The 19,847-nt window shown below is 47.4% G+C and overlaps 1 protein-coding gene across 2 annotated transcripts in view; it reads right to left on the bottom strand.

Annotated features, from left to right (window-relative positions):
• Rph3al (rabphilin 3A like (without C2 domains)) overlaps positions 1–15,524 on the bottom strand; it is a 104,587-nt gene extending 89,063 nt beyond the window's left edge. For both annotated transcript variants that reach the window (XM_042670532.1, XM_042670535.1), the window contains exon 1: positions 15,410–15,524. The gene's annotated coding sequence lies outside the window, so the exon portion shown is untranslated. The remainder of the gene's footprint in view (positions 1–15,409) is intronic.
• Between the last annotated feature and the right edge of the window lie 4,323 nt (positions 15,525–19,847).

Below are 19,847 nucleotides of genomic sequence, written 5' to 3'. Positions count from 1 at the left end.
CGGTTCAAAGCCAGCCTGTGCAGGAAACTCCGTGAGACTCTTACCTCCAATAAACCACTTAGAAAATGGGAAGTAGTGCTGTGGCTCAAGTGGTAGAGCGCTCACTTTGAGCTGAAGAGCTGAAGGACAGCGCCCAAGCCCAGAGTTCAAGCCCCACAACTGACAAAAATAAAATAAAAATGAAAAAAGCCAAGTGAGAGCACAAGGCCTGTATCAGCATGTGAGCACGCATGTATGTGTGTGCATGCGCATGTGCGTGCGCGCACACACACAAACGCACACCAAAAGTACTTAGGAAGGAATAAATCAGAGCTTCCTCTTTCTATTACATTGTGGGCTCCCAGGGCTCCTCATCCCTCTCCTCTCCATCCCTAGTGGCCAACACAGGGGTGTTGTAGCAAAGATCTGTGAAGCTCAACTGTGTTGTTTCATTGCCCCTTCCCAGACAAGGAAGAAATCTGAAAACAAACAAGCCAGACTTGCAAAAGAGCAGGCAGAGTGGGACTCTAGCCATGCTCTGTGACTTGTTGACTCATCTACATTTTGTTCCTAAATATTCCCCTGGGGCAGTCAGTCACAGGCAGTGGTGGCTCCCTGTGACAGCTGAGCTGATTCCCTGAAGGCCCTGTGTGTTCACAGAACCTCTGCAGGAAGCCACAGCCTCCTGGTACCATCTCAGCCTGGCTGAGGCCACAGCTGACACAGGCTGCACCCAGCCAGTTGCTGGGCAGACAGATATGCAGGAGTTCTGCATTGCAAAGGCTAGGGAACTTGATGAAGGGACAGGGATCAGGAATGACTTGTGACAATTTCCTGAGAAAATTCCCCTGGAACAGAGGCTCACAGGCTCCTGGCAAAGTTCCCCCCCACCCATCCCTCCTCCCAAGTTCATTACCCTGGGTCATTGCAGGGAAATGCCATGGTCACAGGAGACTTGTGCCTACTGTCAAGCCATTATTCAACTTCATGTGGCCAGCTCCCCAACACCATATTGTACAGAAAAACCATCCAAATTCACCCATCTCTCCCATGAAGACTCTTAGTATCTTAACAGAGTTTTTCCTACCATGTACCAGTGGCTCACATCCATAATCCTAGTTACTCAGAAGGCTGAGATCTGAGGATCAAGGTGTGTATGAGCAGATAAATCAGAGAGACTCTTATCTCCAATTAACCAGCAAAAAGCTGGAAGTGGAGGTGGGACTCAAATGGTAGAGCACCAGCCTTGAGTGAAAAAGCTAAACAAGTACGTAAGGCCCTGATTTCAAGCCCCAGTACCAGCACAAAAACAACCCTCCCCTTCTTCCCCCCGCCCCCCGCCTGCCAAAAAAAGTAGAGTTCTTCCCAATCTTCCTAGGTACATATAGATTCCAGATAAAATTGAGTCCTGATCACTTACATTGTTTTGTTTTCTACCACATTGCATTTTCTTTCCCACACTATAGAAGTTCTTCAAAATTGTTTTTTAACTGTAACATTGCATTCGGAATATATTTTACCATTCCCCCATTTGGAGCTCACAGATTGTTTCCAATTTTTTTCTATAAACAACACTAACATGGATATCCTGAGAGATACATCTCTGTGCCATCTATAATGACTTCTCTGGATAACTTCCCAAAAGGGAAAAGGAACATGCATTTTTTGGGAATGCATTTTTGAGTCAGCTTTTCTATAGTAACACTCACAGCCACTTGAAGCTGTGAGCTGCAGGCCTCCTCCTGCTCTATCCAAAGTATGTCTAGAATTGTCCATCAGGGAAAAATCTGCTGGAACCAGCTCTGTGCTATTGGCCTAAGTATATTTTGTAATTCTGAGCTCAGAATTAAAAAAGATGGAAAAACCTATCTATAGACCTCCACTTGGTTGCTTTCAATAATGTATACAAGTCCCCCATTGCTTGCCACAAAAAAGGCCTCTTCTTCACAAAACACTCCAATCTACTTGAAAGAAGGTTCCTAAACAGATTTTGCAGGCTCTGAGTTGGGAGAGCCAGCACCAGCTTTAGTGTCTTGAGTGACCCTGGTGAGCCAAACAGGTCATGTAATGCTCTGCCAACAGAACATTCTCTTCTAAGAAGGGGTAAGAAAAGTGTAGCTCAGTAGAAGAGAGCTTGTCTAGACAAGGCCCTGAGCTCCATCCCTAGTACCACCAAAACAGAGAGGTGAGGATCTGCCCACAAATCATCATTAACCCAAGAAGACTGCTGCTGACCTTCTTCAGATGCAATAGCTGTACCAGTATGAAAACACTACCTGCCTGTATCTGTCGTTAACATACACCACACTTGGAATCCAGAATGACTGGCCCTTAGAGCAATGGTACATATGCATGGAGCTGGCAGTGGCAAACAGAGCACCCAATACCAGCTGATTTGCTTGGCTAAGATGTCATGAATGTGACCTCAAAGGCATTTCTCAGAGAAATATATCCCCAAGCCCAAGCATGAGGTGTGGATACACAGGACAGAACATCTCCACAGTAAGAAGAGAAAGAAATAGTTTCTTAGAAGGCTGATACTGGGAAGATCACAGTTTAATTCCAGCCTGAGCAAAAAGCTTGTGAGAGCTCAAAAGAACAAGACGAGCATGGTGACTCATTTCTATAATACTGGCTGTAGGAGGTCGAGATAGGAGGATCCTGGTCTGAGGCCAATCCCGGGGAAAAAAGTGCAAGATTAAAGCAGAAAGGACCAGGAGCATTGCTCAATTTGTAGAGCACCTGCCTAACAAGTGCACGGTCCTAAGTTGAAACACCAGTACCTTTAAAAAATAACTTAGACAAACGGCATTTGGCAGATAAAACTACCCTGATCTCTCATCAGCCATACCCCTCGCTAAAAGTGCTGTTTGATTTTTTTACTTATAGTTGAAAAGCCAAAAAGCCCAAGCATAAGAGGCAAAGTAAGGACACAGTAGGCCAGCAAAACCCACTTCCCTTCCCACCATGTGACACAGTCCTGATGAGTGGGGGGCAGGGAGAGCCTGGAAGCTTAGCAGGTGGCCTCTGCAAGCTTCATTCCGAGGGCCAAATGTGAGAGGGGGCCCAGAGAGCTGGTGGCCAAAGAGGCACAGCCCATATCCAGCTTCCACAGGAAAGAACGCCAGGATAGGTTAGTGATGTCTGCCCTGATGTGGGATGGGGGAAGGCATGCACATTTGCTACTGATGAGTAGATGTGCATAGATCAGGGAGATTAAAAAAAAAAAATCAATGGGAGGTAGGGGTGTAAAGGAGGGAGAAAAAGCGTGGACAAATAGAAAAGAATACTTGCCAGCAAGCGGGTGCTTTCCCAGGCCTCACAGGCACATGGAAGATCCCTCACTCAGCTCTACACCCGGGTATTAATATTGCAGGGAACCCTTAGCAACAGGCCCTGCCATCTGCTCTGTTACTATGAGACAGGAAACAGGATGATAGCAGTGAGATAAGGTGAGCCCAGACATCAATATTCAATATTCTCCCCTGCCTGGAAAGATTCAGACAAGCACAGGAAGCCTCTGGGGCCTGTCTGAACCCTGGGGGGGGGGGGAACCCACTCACTCAGAAGCTTCCCAGGCAAGACCTGAGTGGATTTAGGAGATGAAACAAGAGGCCTGGGGAAGCTAGTGTGAACAAATGTCCCTAGAACTCTGTCTGCCATCATATACCCTGCCAGATCTGCCCACTCAGGATACCTCTCCCTCCCTCTTCCCAGTTCCGAACTCATCTCTCGATCCACCTTTGGAGCAAGAAGTCAGACTGTGTGATTCGCTTGCTAGAAAACTTCCAGTGGCCCCCACTACCATGGAGGAGGGGGGGAAGAAACTCCAGCCTCTGGGACCTGGACATGTTGCAGGCAGTCCGCCTTGTCCCTCCCAATCCTCTTACCTGGGACACCTTCTTCCTACTGTCACCCTTCAGATGCCCAGTGCAAATCTCCCCTGGGAATTCTCTCGCCTTTCCCTATCCCTATTTAAACTGATGCCAGGTCCTCTCAGCATTTCAACCTGTCTGTGACCTGGGGGTGGGGCCGCTTTTGTAATCACTATAAAGACCTCAGTGTCCCTTACCTGGACATGAAGCATGTCTAGTCACTTTTCATGAGTCAACTGCAGCCCACAGAACAGAGGTCAACAGTTTGACCCTCTGCCTCCTTCATCATTGACCCCACCCCAACCTAAGCAACAAATAGCCTCACTTTCTTTTTTTTTTTTTTTGTCAGTCGTGGGGCTTGAACTCTGGGCCTGGGCGCTGTCCCTCAGCTCTCCAGCTCAAGGCGAGCGCTCTACCACTTGAGCTACAGCGCCACTTCCGGTTTTCTGGCGGTTTATTGGAGATAGGAGTCTCACGGTGTCTCCTGCCCGGGCTGGCTTTGAACCGCAATCCTCAGATCTCAGCCTCCTGAGTAGCTAGGATTACAGGCGTGAGCCACCAGCGCCCGGCAATAGCCTCACTTTCTATACTGTATCTAGGCCCCTCTGAAGTGGGAAATCCTGTGTGTGTGTGTGTGTGTGTGTGTGTGTGTGTGTGTGTGTGTGTGTGTGTGTGTGTTTTGGTTGTTGTTTTGTGTGTGTGTTTTGGTTGTTGTTTTGTGTGTGTGTTTTGGTTGTTGTTGTTTTGCCAGTCATGGGGCTTGAACTCAGGGTCTGGGCACTGTTCCTGGGCTTCTTTTGCTCAAGGCCAACACTCTACCATTTGAGCCAAAGTGCCACTCAGCTTTTTCTGTTTATATGGCACTTTATATGGCACTAAGGAATCAAACCGGGGCTTTATGCATGCTAGGCAAGCATTCTACTACTGAGCCACATTCCTAGCCCTAGTACTAGGGTTTGAACTCAAGACTAACTTGGCTTGATTGGCTGGTGCTCTACCATTTGAGCCATACCTCCAGCTCAACTTCTAGCTGGTTAATTGGAGATGGGAGTCTCACAGACTTTTCTGCCTGGTCTGGCTTAGAACTGTGATCCTCAGGAATCTCAAACTCCTAGATAGCCAGGATTACAGATATGAGCCACCTGGCCAATTCTTGAGATACCACTCATCAATGGGCAATCCAGGAGCAATGTCAGCGTTGATGTAAACAATGATAAATAGGAAAAGGGCATAAAGTAAAATTAGGTACAAGAAAAAGAGGCAAGCAGTAGAAACAGGGACACCTGAATCATGAAGCAGTATGGGAAAACAGCTCATGTGCCAGAGCAGGATTTGAGATCGAGAGAGAGTTTATTTCTTTAATCAGCTCCAGAAGAGGGCAAGGAACAAGTAAACAAGCCAGGGCCCCCACTTGTCCTCATAGCTCCCACTCACATCCTTCTATAGGGAACTCTGGGCCAAGCTGTGATACCAGGAAAGGGTTAAGAGGTTGAAGGCTGAAAACTGGACCCTGGAAAAGTCAAATAGTCAAGGCAAGTCAGAGATATAAGTTACTATTCTAAATGTGTTTAAATTAGAGCTGTTTGGACACTAAAAGATCGTGGAAAATAAGATGAATATCTGTGTTATGGTTAGAATGTTTCCCCTCTGCTCACTAATGATAAGGGAGTCAATTATCACTATGTATACAAACCATACCTCATGTTAATGACTGTAACTACAAGCTGGATTGATACCCTAGTTTTTGCATATACCCATAGTCACCTCCCCTGTACTGAACTAAATAAATAAGCTTGCTAATGGGAACTTGGGATTTAGAAGTCCTAGTGAGTGCGGGACTCCCTGGTGCCCCCTTCCCCCCTCCTCTCTTTTTTCAGTTCTGCCTGATATCCTGTTGTGCTGTCTCTGGTTGAGGGTAGTAATATCCCTCCTCCCAGGTGGACTTTCAGACTCCTGTATAATTCGAGAAGCAATCAATTCTGGACATCCTATGGTGCACACCTACTAAGTCACAGAGCTAAGCATATGTTGTTTTTTTGTGTTTTTTTTTGGGGGGGGGGGTCCGGTTGTGGGTCCTGAACTCTGGGCCTGGGCACTGTCCCTCAGCTCTACAACTCAAGGCTAGCGCTCTACCACTTGAGCCACAGCGCCACTTCAGGCTTTTTTCTTTTTGGCTTATGTGGTGCTGAGGAATCAAACCCAGGGCCTCATGCATGCAAAGCAAGCACTCTACCACTGAGCCACCTTCCCAGCCCAGCATCTATTCTTATCCTTGGTAGATCAAGGTACAGCAACCTGTGCTCTTGCGGTATCATTCATTCAATAACCACATACTTTTTAAGTCAGGAAAGTAAATCCTCAAAACTTTCAGAGACCTAAGTGGTGCATTGCAATAGACCCCCAAGTCCCTGCCTATCTCTTTTTCTAACTTGAAGCTTTTTATCCCCTTTTTTTCCTTTTCTAGGCTGAAATGCTATGCAAAGCCTCTGTCTAAAATGAGATGCAAAAACCTCAGCTCTTCCCCCTCTTCTGCAAGCTATAGGCTCTACCCACGCTCCCCAGAGGCTCAGCTTGCTTTTGTCATTTCTGAAAGGCCTGGCACAAAGCAGGTAAAATTCCCAAATCAAGGCTATTACGGAAGCAAAGGTGGTGACTCCAGGGGAAGCATCATCCCTTGATGGCACAGGAAGGAGGGGGGCCTCACAGGCTGGCTTTCTGCCCCAGAGCAGCGCAGGGAACCTAGGAATACTACATGGCAGCTGTCTCCTGGGACACTGCCACAAACTACTGCACACTGGATGACTTAGGTGAAATGAACCCCAAGATAAGTATTCAAATGTTTTTATTTTCATGTGATTGTTTCTAACATATTTATAAGATGATTTCTTTGTTGCTTTGTATGTCCCTCCCCCACGGTATACCCCCTGTTTTCACTGTATTTGATGTTGGTATAATTTGTGGAGGGGAAGGGAAAAAAAACAAATAGCTTAAATAGGGATACAGGTGGACCCATTGCAATAATGAGATGTACAAGTTGCTATGTTGAAAAATGAACTTTACAACTTTGGTTGTAGGGGGGGAGGGGTGGGAAGATGGGAAGGGATGGGAAGGAGAAACAAAGGAGGAGGCAACAATGTTTGATAAGAAATGTACTCATTATTTTGCCCATGTATTTGTAACCCCTCTATGTGATATTTATTTTAAAAAAAACAAAAAAAACCTCCCTGAAGCAGAAAATGCTAAAGCAAGGTAGTAGCAGAACTAAACTCTCTCTGAGGTGAGAGAAGAATGCACACACTCCATGCTTTCCTGTTTGTGAGCTACTGGGGCCTGCAGACCATCCTGGGCAGGCCTTGGTTTTCAGCCTCCACCTCCACCATGTGCTCCTGTCTCTGCTTTTCTTCTTTTATTCTTTTTTGAAGTGCTGAGAATATTGAACTTAGAGCCTTGCGCATGCTAGGCAAGCACTCTACCAGTGAGCTATGGCAATCCTGCCCCCCAGTCTTTGTTTTTGATCAGACAGGGTCTCATTATGTAGCTCAGGCCAGCCTCAGACTCAGGATCCTCTTTCCTCTGTCCTCCTGAGTGCTAGGATTACACAATCCCTCTCCAGAATGATCTCATCTTAATTACATCGGCAATGACTCTTTTTCCAAATAAAAGTCATATTCTGAGGTGCTGGGGGTTAATACTTCCGCATGTTCTTTTGAGAGATACAGTTCAATGTACAACACATGGGTATAATAGGACCCAGAACCCAATCTTGGAGGGTGGGAGCCACCAGGCATGGTGGACCCATTAGTCTATGTGCACAGCTGTGAAAGCTAGTCTGAGATGCCCCCAGAAGCCCTGGGTCACTAAGGACCAGGAGAGGAATCTAAATTCTAGCACAGAGAAAAGTCACCAAAAAGAATGCAGAGCCAGGCATGCTGGGTCATGTTACAAACCCAGTACTTGGGATGCTGAGGCAGGAAGATAAGGAGTTCAAGGCCAGCCTGGGCTACATAGTGAGACTTTTTTGGTGAGGGGAGAAAAAAAGTCTTTGGTCTCTGGTTTGCCTGTCTTGGAGATTCTTCACACAGTAACTATCAATACTTTGGATGGGAAATACATACATTTTCATTAACCTAGAACTGAAATTTTCTATTTCCTTTCATCATAAGTGTGGTCAATATCTAACAGTCATATTTATTGTTGGTGCCTTGATTACCAAAAGGATCAGAAACTTTCTTATCCCAGTACAGAGCTGCAGACTTCCCAAAATACTCAGGTTCACTGCTACTTCAAAATTACAGCAATAATCAGAACCACTGCAAGGCTGTTTACTTCACACAAAGGCAAAGAAGCATACTGGTTGCAATAGCACAAGCTTTAAAAATATTCCATTAACTCTAAGTTAATATAATTGGTTCCCTCTGAATCCTGTCTGTGCAGCTAAACCCATTATTTCACCATGCTGTCAAAACAGAGGTCCAAGTGAACAGATAAAAGAACAGGAAACAGAATTAGAACCTGATTCCATAGTTGGGGAAATAAGATCAAGTCATCAGGGTAAGCTAGTCTCTGCTCAGAACATGCCCAGGGCCTCCAGGGGGCTGCCCAGCACCTGGCTAGGGACATGCAGTGAGAAGCAGGCATTATGCTCTGACGACATTTAGCCTCTTAATACAGAAATACAACCTGCTTTCATTTGTGTGATTTAATGTGGATCTTCAAAGTCACAGCCAACCCAAATTTCTGCAAAGAAAATCTGATTTTAGCTCAGATTTCTGATCATCAATTGCTTTTTAAAGGATCTCGAGAAACCTCTCCACAAAACAGTGAAACCTCTGCAAAGACAACCTTCCATCCCTTCTTACCTGTCAGGCAAAGTCCCAGTACTCAGGTTTGCTTCCAGGGCTGGACTTCAACACCTGGGAGCAGCTGCCCTAACAGCCACCACCCCTAGTGCCTTCCACAAAGCCAGGCCAGACACCAGCCCTCAGGTGGCTCTTCTGAGGGTTGTCAGGTGCTTCTCCATCCTTCTTCCGTCCAGGCTTTTGGCCCTGACTATTTGTTTAAAGCCAGCAGCCAAGGCAACCCTCAGCTGACCCAGCCTGCTATCTACGGGCCAGCTGTCCCCTCTTGTTCATGGAAACACAAACAGACGTTTCTCTGTTCCAACTCCAAGATTAAGTGCCACACAGCCTGGGCGCCAGCTGTCTGCTTCTCTGTACATTGTCTATGCCCCTGGCAGAGGCCGAGACCCCAAATAAGTGTGGCTGCCCATCCCAAATGATCATGGGATGGATTACCCAGGACTCAGGCAACAGTGGGAGGATCTAGAAGCCAGAACACGGCGTGGTACTGAGAGAAGCAAGGTACCTAGCTAGTAGCAGTTTTGGTGTTTTTGTTTCTGTTTTATAAACAGCCCCCAAATTTAAAAAACATCTCTGCCCACATGTACATACAGGTACCTCCTTCACAAGTGTCCACAGATGACAAGGCCACCTGAAGCAAGAGGCTGAGAGACTTTGCTGTGAGGACACAGGCCTGGGGCCCGAGGAAACCATCTCCACATAAGTACATTCAGCAACTCGGGTTCAAACCAAATCAGAAAGCAGGTAGCACCCGCTGCTAGTGATTAGCTCCAAATTAATGTGATGACAGATGCCTGGCTGACCAAATAGGCCCCAACCTGGATCCACATTCCAGGTGTCCCTGCCAAAGAGCGGAGGAGCTCTCTTCCCAGGAGATAAAGGCACTAGTCTCAAGCTTGGGCTTTGTATCCTGGCTCTGTGAATTATTAGCTAAGTGGCCTTGGGCCATTTCATTTTTCCAAGCCTTAGTTTGGCTCATCCATAGAGAGAGTAGCTGCCTGCGGAGGCTGTTGAGAAGAAGAAATTAGGAGAGTGGTTCTGAGTCAAGCGACTGTTCCCTAACAGACACCTGGCATGTTGGAGACATTACAAGGGGTGCTCCTCATTACCCCCAGCAGGGAGAGACCAGCAATAACTGCTAAACATCCTACAGAACACAGAACAGAGAACGATCTCCATGACCAAGAAATATCTAGGCTAAACAGCAGCCTACTGAACTGGGAAGCCTGACACATGACCTGACACAGTGTGATACCTAGGGCTGCTGTCACCATCCTCATCATCATCTCATCTATCTATCACATTTATCACCATCATTTTTGTCACCATCATCATCACCATTCCATTGTCATCCTCACCCTATCACCAATGCCACCATTATCACCATCACTACCAAGGTTATCATCATCGTCGTCATCATCATCATTGTCACTACCCCCATTGCCATCATCACCATTACCACCATCATCACTATCACAGTCACCACCACTGAAGTCAGTATGATTGGCCTTGGAATTCCCAGCACTCAGAGCACAGGTAAGAGGCATAAATAAACACAAGGCTCATTTCTTTGGGGGCTTCCAAAACCCTCACAGCCCTCAACTCCTTGGAGGGAATCAGAGAAGCAGCTAGGGGCGAAGGAATAGAAGGAGAAAAAAAAAAAGAATACTGGGAAAAGGGAGGTGGGTGAAGGACACTGGGGGAAAGGGTCTAATCTTGTGACAACACCAGCTGACAATATTCTTGAACACTAAATGTGTGTGAGTTCAAGCATTTTGCATGAGTTAATTCACTTTAACCTCTCAACAACCTAGAAGAAAGTCACTTAGAATAACACATCTCCTTTCCTGCCTGATCTAACCACTGGACTTCTGCTTCCCAGGCAAGAGGGAACAGAGGCATTGCAGGACTGGCCCTTTGCCTGTAACCAGCTCTGCCACTTATCTCCTAACTCTAATGTGGCTACTGTTTGGGTCTTCTGGGAAATGCCCACAGGGGCTCACTTCCAGGTAGGACAGAGGACTGGGGAACAGAAGGTGTATATACCAGAACAGGAAGTAACTTAGGGGAAGGCCACAAGGCTGTCTGGGTTGGGATTGGTGGTCTGCTGGCAAGGCCACAGCAAAAAACCAACCCCCAAGCGCCAGAGGCTCACATCTAAAATCCTAGTTATTCAGGAGGCTGGAGATCTGAAGATTCTGGTTTGAAGCCAGCCCAGGCAGAAAAACCTGTGAAACTCTAATCTCCAATTAACTACCAAAAAGCCAAACGTGAAACTGTGGCTCAAGTGGTAGAGTGCCAGCTTAAGCAAAAAAGCTGAGGGGAAAACACCCAGGCCCTGAGTTCAAGCCCCAGTACTGGTACAAATAACACCCCCCTCCCTGAAAAAAATAATCCCATCCAACCCATCAACAAATTCACACAAACATGCACATGTACACACAGAGGCTGTACCATACAGTACTCAATGATACCATTTTACTTGTCTATTCATAACACCAGTTCTCATTTTCCTCATTAAGAGTGGCATTTATGCCAAGCACAGAGAAGCAAGTGATGGAAGGCCAGGCTCTTCCAGGACTGGGTGTCTGGCCACTGCTGGCCAAGACTGCCTGCTTCCAAGTATCTTCCACTGCTACTACCTCCTTGGAGCCTCCTGGGATGGCTGCAGAGAGGTTTCTTTTTTCTCTGTGCTTCTCCAGTGGCTGTGATTTTGGCATAGCCCCAGCCTTGTGTGTGTGTGGCGGGGGGGGGGGGGGGGGGGGGGGCTTGAATTCAGCTTAGGTGCTGACATTTAGCTTTTTAGCTCAAGGCTAGAACTACTTAAACCACTCCTCCATTTCTAGCCTTTTTTTGGTGGTAAAGAGTCTCACAGACTTTCTTGCCCAGGCTGGCTTTGCACTGTGGTCCTCAGATCTCAACCTCCTGAGTAGCTAGGATTACAGGCGTGAACTACAGGCACCTGGCTAGCCCCAGCCTTTATTACCACCATTGTCTGGTTCATTGGGGATTCAGCTCATGCTCTGTCTCTCAGCTCAGGGTGTTCAGGGCAAACAAAATAGAGATGACCCTTCTCTCCAGGAACCTTCTGGAGATTAACAAGTAAATAAATACATGCATGGATTCAAATTAGGATACCATATAAGCCAGGAAGAAAAAGTACTGCAGTTAGTATTGTTGACCCTCTCACTCTTGCACCAGGCTGTGTTCCCTCCAGGGCCAGGTGGTGGAGACCCAGTGGACCTTACAGAAATAAATGCACACACAGACAGGCATTCCTCGGAGGGCACTGACAGAAACATTCTGAAGGATGTAGCAGTATTCCCATGTGGAGAACAAAACATTTTCCCATTGATGAAGATTGTGCTGGGTTTTTTTTTTTTTGCTCTGGGGAAAGAATTTATTTATTCAAGCCCCAATAATGAAGCTTGAATTCAGGGTCTGAGTACTGCTCTTTAGCTTTTATGCTCAAGGCTGGTATTCTACCACTGGAGCCACGGCTCCAGTTTTAGTTTTTGGTGGTTCATTGGAGATAAGAGTCTCACAGACTTTGTTGCCCCAGACTGGCTTCAAACCTCAATTCTCAGATCTCGGCCCTGGGGAATCACAGTGAAGGAGGAAAGACCCCCCCTTTAGCCATCCCAGGAGGCTCAAAGGAGGAGGTGGCAGTGGAAAATACATGGAAGCAGTCAGGCCTGGCAGGTAGTGGCCAGACACCCAGTCCAGGAAGTGGCCTGGCCTCCCAGTACTCGCTTCTCCAAATGTTAGAGCTGGAAACAAACTCAGAAAACTTAGGTAGATTAATGACTGTCCAGAGGTCCCAGCTCCTGGCACTGTTTGGGGCAGTGCTGGGGTCATCCCCTGGGGAGCTGTGAAATGTCAAAGACCACCTTGATTCCCATGCTTTCCCTGAAGTAAGAAGGCTGATAGGAGAGAGAGCCCAGTCACAAAAAGTCCCCCACAAAACATCCCTCAGGACACACACACACACACACACACACACACACACACACACACACACACACACACACACACACACACACACACACACACACACACACACACACACACACACACACACACACACACACACACACACACACAGAGACACTGTCCCCTGGCTGTTAACTATTTTAAAATTGTAACAATGCTTCTCCCTGACTCTAAGTGGTAACTTCCAGAAACATCTTCTAGAAAAACAGATCCTCAGGATTTTTCAGCTGGCATTTCTGTCACGCCTTATCCACAGCATGGCTCAATTGCACGACAGCACTGTTGGGATACCTTCAGCACCTGTTCTTGGCTGATGTGCCTAGCACACTGCCAAGGTGCCTTGCGCACACAGAAGAATGTGACAGTGATCTGCATCACCAGGCAGATGTTTTGCCTAGTCTGGCCACTCAGAAACACATATTGGCAGCCAGGTGCTCATGCTTGTAATCCTAGCTACTCAGGAGGCTGAGATCTGAGGATTGAGGTTCAAAGCCAGCCCAGACAGGAAAGTCCATGAGACTCTTATCTCCAATAAACCACTAGAAAAGCCGAAGTGGTGCTGTGGTTCAAGTGCTACAGTGCTCGCTTGAGCTGAAGAGCGCAGGGACAGCACCCAAGCCCAGAGTTCAAACCCCACGACTGACCCCCCCCAAAAAAAGAAACACACACTGGCAATTTGGAGTCTTCTATAACCCAGTATGAGTACTGCTTCTTTGCACCCCATTCTTCTGTACCCCACAAGCCATTCCTCTTCTGCAGGTTCCTATAGGGGGAGCCCTAGGACCAAACCTAGCATCCATACATAGTAGGCCCTCAAAGGAAAAAATGTAACAACCTGTGTTTGAAACCAAGCTGGGTTTTTGAACTCTTGGTAGTAGGCTTCTCAGACACCAGTGGGGAGAGAGGGGAAAGTGAGAACTAAATAAATAAGAAGTACCCCAGATGCTGACAGGCCTCACTGGAAAATGAAACCATGACTCCCCCTCCCCGTTTCCTCCCCCCCCCATTGTAACACCCCCTCCCCCCGGCCCCACCCCAGCTATCAGTCAAGGCTGTTTTTTTGTTTGTTTTTTTTTACCAACAATAGTCAGGAAATCACATTCTTCCTGCCCCTTTCAGAACTCTGGCCAGAAGAGCTGCCTTCGGCAGACTCCACCTAGTTCCCCAGGAACATTCCAGAACATTCTGTGCTGTGCCAGGAAGCAGGTCACTGGGCCAATCCACTCCTTTCCTCTGAGTCCTGTGCAGGAGAGGCGGCTCCATCTTCAGGCCTCCATTGATACTCTCTGACCTCAGCTCAGCCCAGCATCCACTGACTCCCAGAGTCAGACCAAGGTCTGGCTACCTATCGGACCTGCTTCTCTCTGCTGTTTCTGGGCTGCATGCCAGAGGCAGCAGGAGATCGGTTCTGTGGCTCTGGCCTTAGTTTGATCTCTTAATAATCTTTTTACTTAGGCTCCTGACTGATCATCCTGTCTCCAGTCCTGATACCCATCACAAATAAAGGAGGCTCTTTATAAAGTACCACACTGAACCACTTCCCCCCTCCAGTACCTTCAATGGCTCCCACTGCCTCAGGAATTAAATTCAAAGTGCATACCCTCCCATTGATGGTCCTCTCCAGGTAGTCTAAACCCACCCTCCAGTCCCTTCAGGACTTATCCACCCTGAGAAGACTGAGTTGACACCAAGACTCACACCCACATTGCTGGAGCTATAAGTACACTCACCCGCCAATCTCCACTTGGCTAGTGTTCTTCCTCTCTGACCCCATCACCAATTCTATTCCTTCTGCCATCTCGGAACTCCTCTAAGCATGCTTTTCCCAAGCCTGCCTGGCTCCCACGCCATTCTCTACTCCCCATCTTCCTTTTCCTTCACTCACTCTTTTACTTAAATTTGTTTTCAGAGGAAATTTCCTATCTCCAGCATGAATAGAAAATCCTATCATGTGCATAAATAAAAGGCAAGTGGGAGAAGAAAAAAAAAGTTATGTTCCTATATATGAAAACACTCCACCCTGGGTTTGATTCCCAGCAGCGTAAAAAAAAAAAAATCATGAAAAGAAATAACGACTCAAATGTTATAAATGCTCATCTGTAGATCACTTAAAATTCTTTCACACTACAAAAAAAAGCTGCTTGGGCTATTTACTTCTGCCTCTGTTGTGGCCCTTGTATTTTGTTAGCTTTGTCTCTTGGCTACCTGAGGACTTTTCACAGTCTGTGCTGGTTGACCACAAACATGAGGGCCAGGGTGCCCCAGTTCCAGCCTATGCACAGGGAGATAGGCAGTCAAGAGTTTACCAACTTGTATTAGTTCTCATTGGGGATGGGGGGGGTGGTATTTGTCCCAAGCCCACCTGTTGCTCAAAACAGACAAACCTCAACACCCCAACTTCATCCCTGTCCACTGGGACACTTGGAAGAAGGGAGTGGAAAGTGTTCAGAGTAACAGTCCTTGGCAAGAGACACTCCTGGCTTTTCTCCAACTGCCTCTTCCTCCTGCAGCAGGGCTCTGGGCAGCCAGGAAAGCAAATTTCTGTCAACCATTAACTAAACACTCTCCCAGTAAGACCCACACTCTTTCCCATGAGTATACAAATTTCTGGAAAAATCCCATGCAGCAACTGCACCCTGGTTCCTGGGAAAGACAGAAACATCTTCCCAGGTCCTCCGAACCACAAGACCCAGCAACACCTACCAGGAAGCAGGGGTGGCCACCAAGGCCCTGTGGAGCCCAGCCAGGAGGAGGGCCTCCCTCCCACGGTTGTCAGGGGTGACCCAGGCGCTCTAGAAGAATCTCTGAATTGCTGAGACTTAAGTCAATAAGTGGCAGCCACAGGGAACGCCCAGCTGAAGCCAAACCCAGGCCTGGATTCTCCTGTGAGGATGGAAATTTGGTAAAGTCCATCCCATGGGCAGCTCTCTGGTGATCAAACCCCTCAGAGATAGTCTACTAAAACTGAACAAATGCAGGGCATTGTTAAAATTTTAATCAGAGGGAGGCCCTGTGGGGGAATGTGTGTGTGTGTGTGTGTGTTTGTGTGTGTGTGTGTGTACACACGCGCACACAGGTTTAAAAAAAAATCTGAAACTTAGGCAAATTTCCAGGATGTTTTGTTAAAGGGGACATTTTCTGGAAAGGTCTCCATAGATTCATTATAGGCAGTGGTGGCATAGGACTTAAATAATTAAAAAAACAAACTTCCTGAGGTCTAGAGGGGAGAGGAGGGAAGGAATATTAGACTGTGGCTGTGGCTCATGAGAAAAAAGGTAAACAGAGGCCAGGGCAACTCGACCAGTGGGATAAACACTCCCAAAGGATGCACTGGACGAGGGTAATGAGACGTATCTGGGGAGCTCTGACACTCTTGACGTCTGCCTGCAGTGAGAAGGAAGACAACAAGATCTCCATGCTGACCTTTTCACAGTACAGACAAGCTCGAGAAGGAACAAAATGTTTTGGTGATAATAAAAACACAACACTGGCAACCTCGCTGGCTGTGGTGGGGCATGTCTGTAATCCCAGCACTCAGGAGTCTAGGGTAGGAATATTACAAGTTCAAAGCCAGTTTGGGCTACATGGAAAGAAGAAAAAACTGAGGAAGGGAACAAAAAGAAAAAGAAAAGTCCTGAGAGGTGCTGTATCAAAGGGCAGCAGGTCGAGGCTGGGAAGGTGGCTCAGTGGTAGAGTGCTTGCCTTGCATGCATGAGGCCCTGGGTTCGATTCCTCAGCACCATATAAGCAAAAAGAAAAAAGCCGGGAGTGGCACTGTGGTTCAAGTGGTAGAGCTCTAGCGTTGAGCTGAAGAGCTGAGGGACAGCGCCCAGGCCCAGAGTTCAGGCCCCCATGACCGGACCTAAATAAAAAAAAAGGGGCAGCAGGTGATGGGGCTGGGGCTGCTACATACTTGGGCACACTAGGATCCAGCTGGGCCTCTGTACTCCATGTGCTAGGTTCAGCAGCGCAGAAGACAAGCCTCATCTGCCAGGGCCCAGCCTGGCCACTTTGTCCCCTGCCTGACAGAAACTGCAGGTGTCACCAAAATCAGATTGAAACTCATAAAGAGAGTCAATCCCCAGCATGGGGGAGGGGGCTGATAGCTACATCAGACCCAGATTTGTAGATCCAGAGGCCAACTGGTGTTAGTGGTCAACATCCCCTTGGACTCCCTGAGACAAACAGACTAGTGAAAGACTGCTTTCCCTGAGCTTACTACATGCACAGGCAGCTCACTTGAGGGTCCACAGAGCCCATAATGAAAAGTTGCATTTGTTGTGAAGCACTGACTACTTAATTTGGGCTCACAAATTAATGAAAAGTAGGGAAAAAAAAATCTTGGCATCTCTGCCTCCATTTTATATGCATCTTTGCTCTAAGTCATTCTGTAATCACTTTGCTACCGCCAGGGAATCAGGAAAGATAGGACTGATCAATGACAACTTTGTGTCAAGAGACTAAAACGCTCCCTATAGAACAAGAGTTTTGTGGTGTCTCACACCTGTAATCCTAGCTACTCAGGAGGTGGGATCTAGATGGCACAGTTCAAAGCCAGCCTGCGAAGAAAGCTTGTAAGATTCTTATCTCCAATTAAGCACCAAAAAAACAGAAGTGGAGCTGTGGCTCAAGTGGTAGAGTGCTAGCGTTGAGCAAAAAAACTCAGGGACAGCCCTCCCAGGTCCTAAATTTAAGCCCCACAATTGGCAAAAAAAAAAAAAGCAAGAGCTTCCTCAAGCTCAAGACAGACCACCCTTCAAGCAACAGTGACTTCCAATAACTACCCCAGAAGCCCTTGAGAACAAGGACTGAGCCAATGGTCAGCCAAGTGCTCTATGGTTGGCACTGTTTGAACTGTTTGAACATTATGTATTCTTCTCTCCCTCTTCCCCCAGTTCTGTTTAGAGCTAAGGCTCATATCTGTACCCTGAAGATGGCTGAAGATGGGCTGGAATGCTCAGTTTGTCTCTTTCCATGGCTGCCTGAACAGTGCAATAGACTACCTTGCTCTGCCTTTGACTATGTCTCTTCTTGGTGTCTAGGAGCCAGTGGCTGGTCCTGACCTGTGAAGCTCCTGCAGTTTGGGTCTGGGGTCTAAAACTTCAATTTCTTATAAAGAGGCCTGAGAGTTCCTACTCCACACACCTGAGAACTATATGGATGCCAGTACACTGTTACACAGACATCAACCTCCAGAGCCCAGATGGTTGTATACTTGTGGGCTTGGGGGACAATTGTACTTCCAGCAAAGCAAGGCCAGGGACCTCGGCTGATTTTATATACATCTTACCTAATTGGCATTTCTTTCTCTGGGCCAAAGTAATTATATGTAGTCCTTTGGTCCCTACTTTTTCCTCAAGGATGTTTGTGATTAGGGCTAACCAGTTAGAATATCCTTACTTCTTAGAAAATGATTGGTTTAAGATTGGCATGTAGGGCTGGGAAGGTGGCTCAGTGGTAGAGTGCTTGCTTTGCATGCCTGAGGCCCTGGGTTCGATTCCTCAGCACCACATAAGCAGGAAAAAAAGCCGGAAGTGGCACTGTAGCTCAAGTGGTAGAGTGCTAGCTTTGAGCTGAAGGGCTGAGGGACAGTGCCCAGGCCCAGAGTTCAGGCCCCACGACTGGACCACAAAAAAAAAAAAAAAAAGACTAGCATGTAACCCAGACCTAGTCAGGCAGAATCAGTCCTCCATGCCTGCCCAGTATTACTGAGTAATAAACTTTATCGGTAACAATAAGCTATGCAAATAATGTCAGCTTGGGATAGTCAATGCTTAGCTTGCTGCCACTCAAAACCAGCCTATCTAACAAGTGAAGCTCAGAGGAGCTGAGAAATGGAGGTAAGTAACCCACAACACATTGTCAAACACTACATGTAACCATACTTGAACCATCCTCTAAGGTTCTCAAGTTGCCAGGCTCACCAAGGAGGCTCTCTTTTACTTAACCTAATTTGAGTTGAGTTAGTGTATGTGTGTGTGTGTGTGTGTGTGTGAGAGAGAGAGAGAGAGAGAGAGAGAGAGAGAGAGAGAAGGAAAGAGAAAGAGAGAGAGAGCGAGAGAAGGAAAGAGAAAGAGAGAAAGCCAGTACTGGGCTTGAAATCAGGACCTGAGCACTGTCCTGTAGCTTATTTTTTTTCTTTTTTGGGTCCAGTCGTGGGGCCTGAACTCTGGGCCTGGGTGCTGTCCCTTAGCTCTTCAGCTCAAGGCTAACGCTCTACCACTTGAGCCACAGCGCTACTTCTGGCTTTTTTCTTTTTGCTTATGTGGTGCTGCAGAATCGAACCCAGGGCCTCAGGCATGCAAGACAAGTGCTCTACCACTGAGCCACCTTCCCAGCCCCTCCTGTAGCTTTTTTCACTCAAGGCAGGTGCTCTACCACTTGACCCATAGTTCCATTTCTAGCTTTTTGGTGGTTAATCGGAGATAAGAGTCTCACATACCTTTCTTCCCTGGCTGGCTTCGAATGAGTAACCTTAGATCTCAGCCTCCTGAGTAGCCAGTGAGCCATTGGCACCCAGCTGAGCTGGGTTCTTCTTATTTGCAATCATGAGCCCTTAGTCAGGCACCTGGCCAGGGCTAGGAAGAAGTAAGTAGGCATACTACACACTACATACTAAACTGAAGAAGCTGGACCTCTAGCAGACACAATGTGAGCCCTAGAAGTGAGCTTTTTTTTTTTTTGGTCGGTCGTGGATCTTGAACTCTGGGCTTGGGCACTGTCCCTGCACTCTTCAGCTCAAGGCAAGCGCTCTACCCCCTTGAGCCACAGCACCACTTCCGGTTTTCTAGTGGTTTATTGGAGATAAGAGTCTCACGGACTTTCCTACCCGGCCTGGCTTTGAACCGCGATCCTCAGACCTCAGCCTCCTGAGTAAGCTAGGATTACAGGCGTGAGCCACCAGCGCCCGGCTTAGAAGTGAGCTTTCTGCTCCTGTTCTTTTTTTTTTTTCTTTTGGGTCCGGTCGTGGGGCCTGAACTCTGGGCTTGGGCGCTGTCCCTCAGCTCTTCAGCTCAAGGCTAGCGCTCTACCCCCTTGAGCCACAGCACCACTTCCGGCTTTTTTCTTTTTGCATATGTGGTGCTGAGGAATCGAACCCAGGGCCTCAGGCATGCAAGGAAGTGCCCTACCACTGAGCCAC

The sequence above is a fragment of the Dipodomys spectabilis genome, unplaced genomic scaffold (assembly GCF_019054845.1).
Source record: "Dipodomys spectabilis isolate Male_0828 unplaced genomic scaffold, ASM1905484v1 ptg000018l, whole genome shotgun sequence".
In the NCBI taxonomy this organism is placed as follows: Eukaryota; Metazoa; Chordata; class Mammalia; order Rodentia; family Heteromyidae; genus Dipodomys; species Dipodomys spectabilis.
This window is presented reverse-complemented; position numbering and strand designations above follow the sequence as displayed.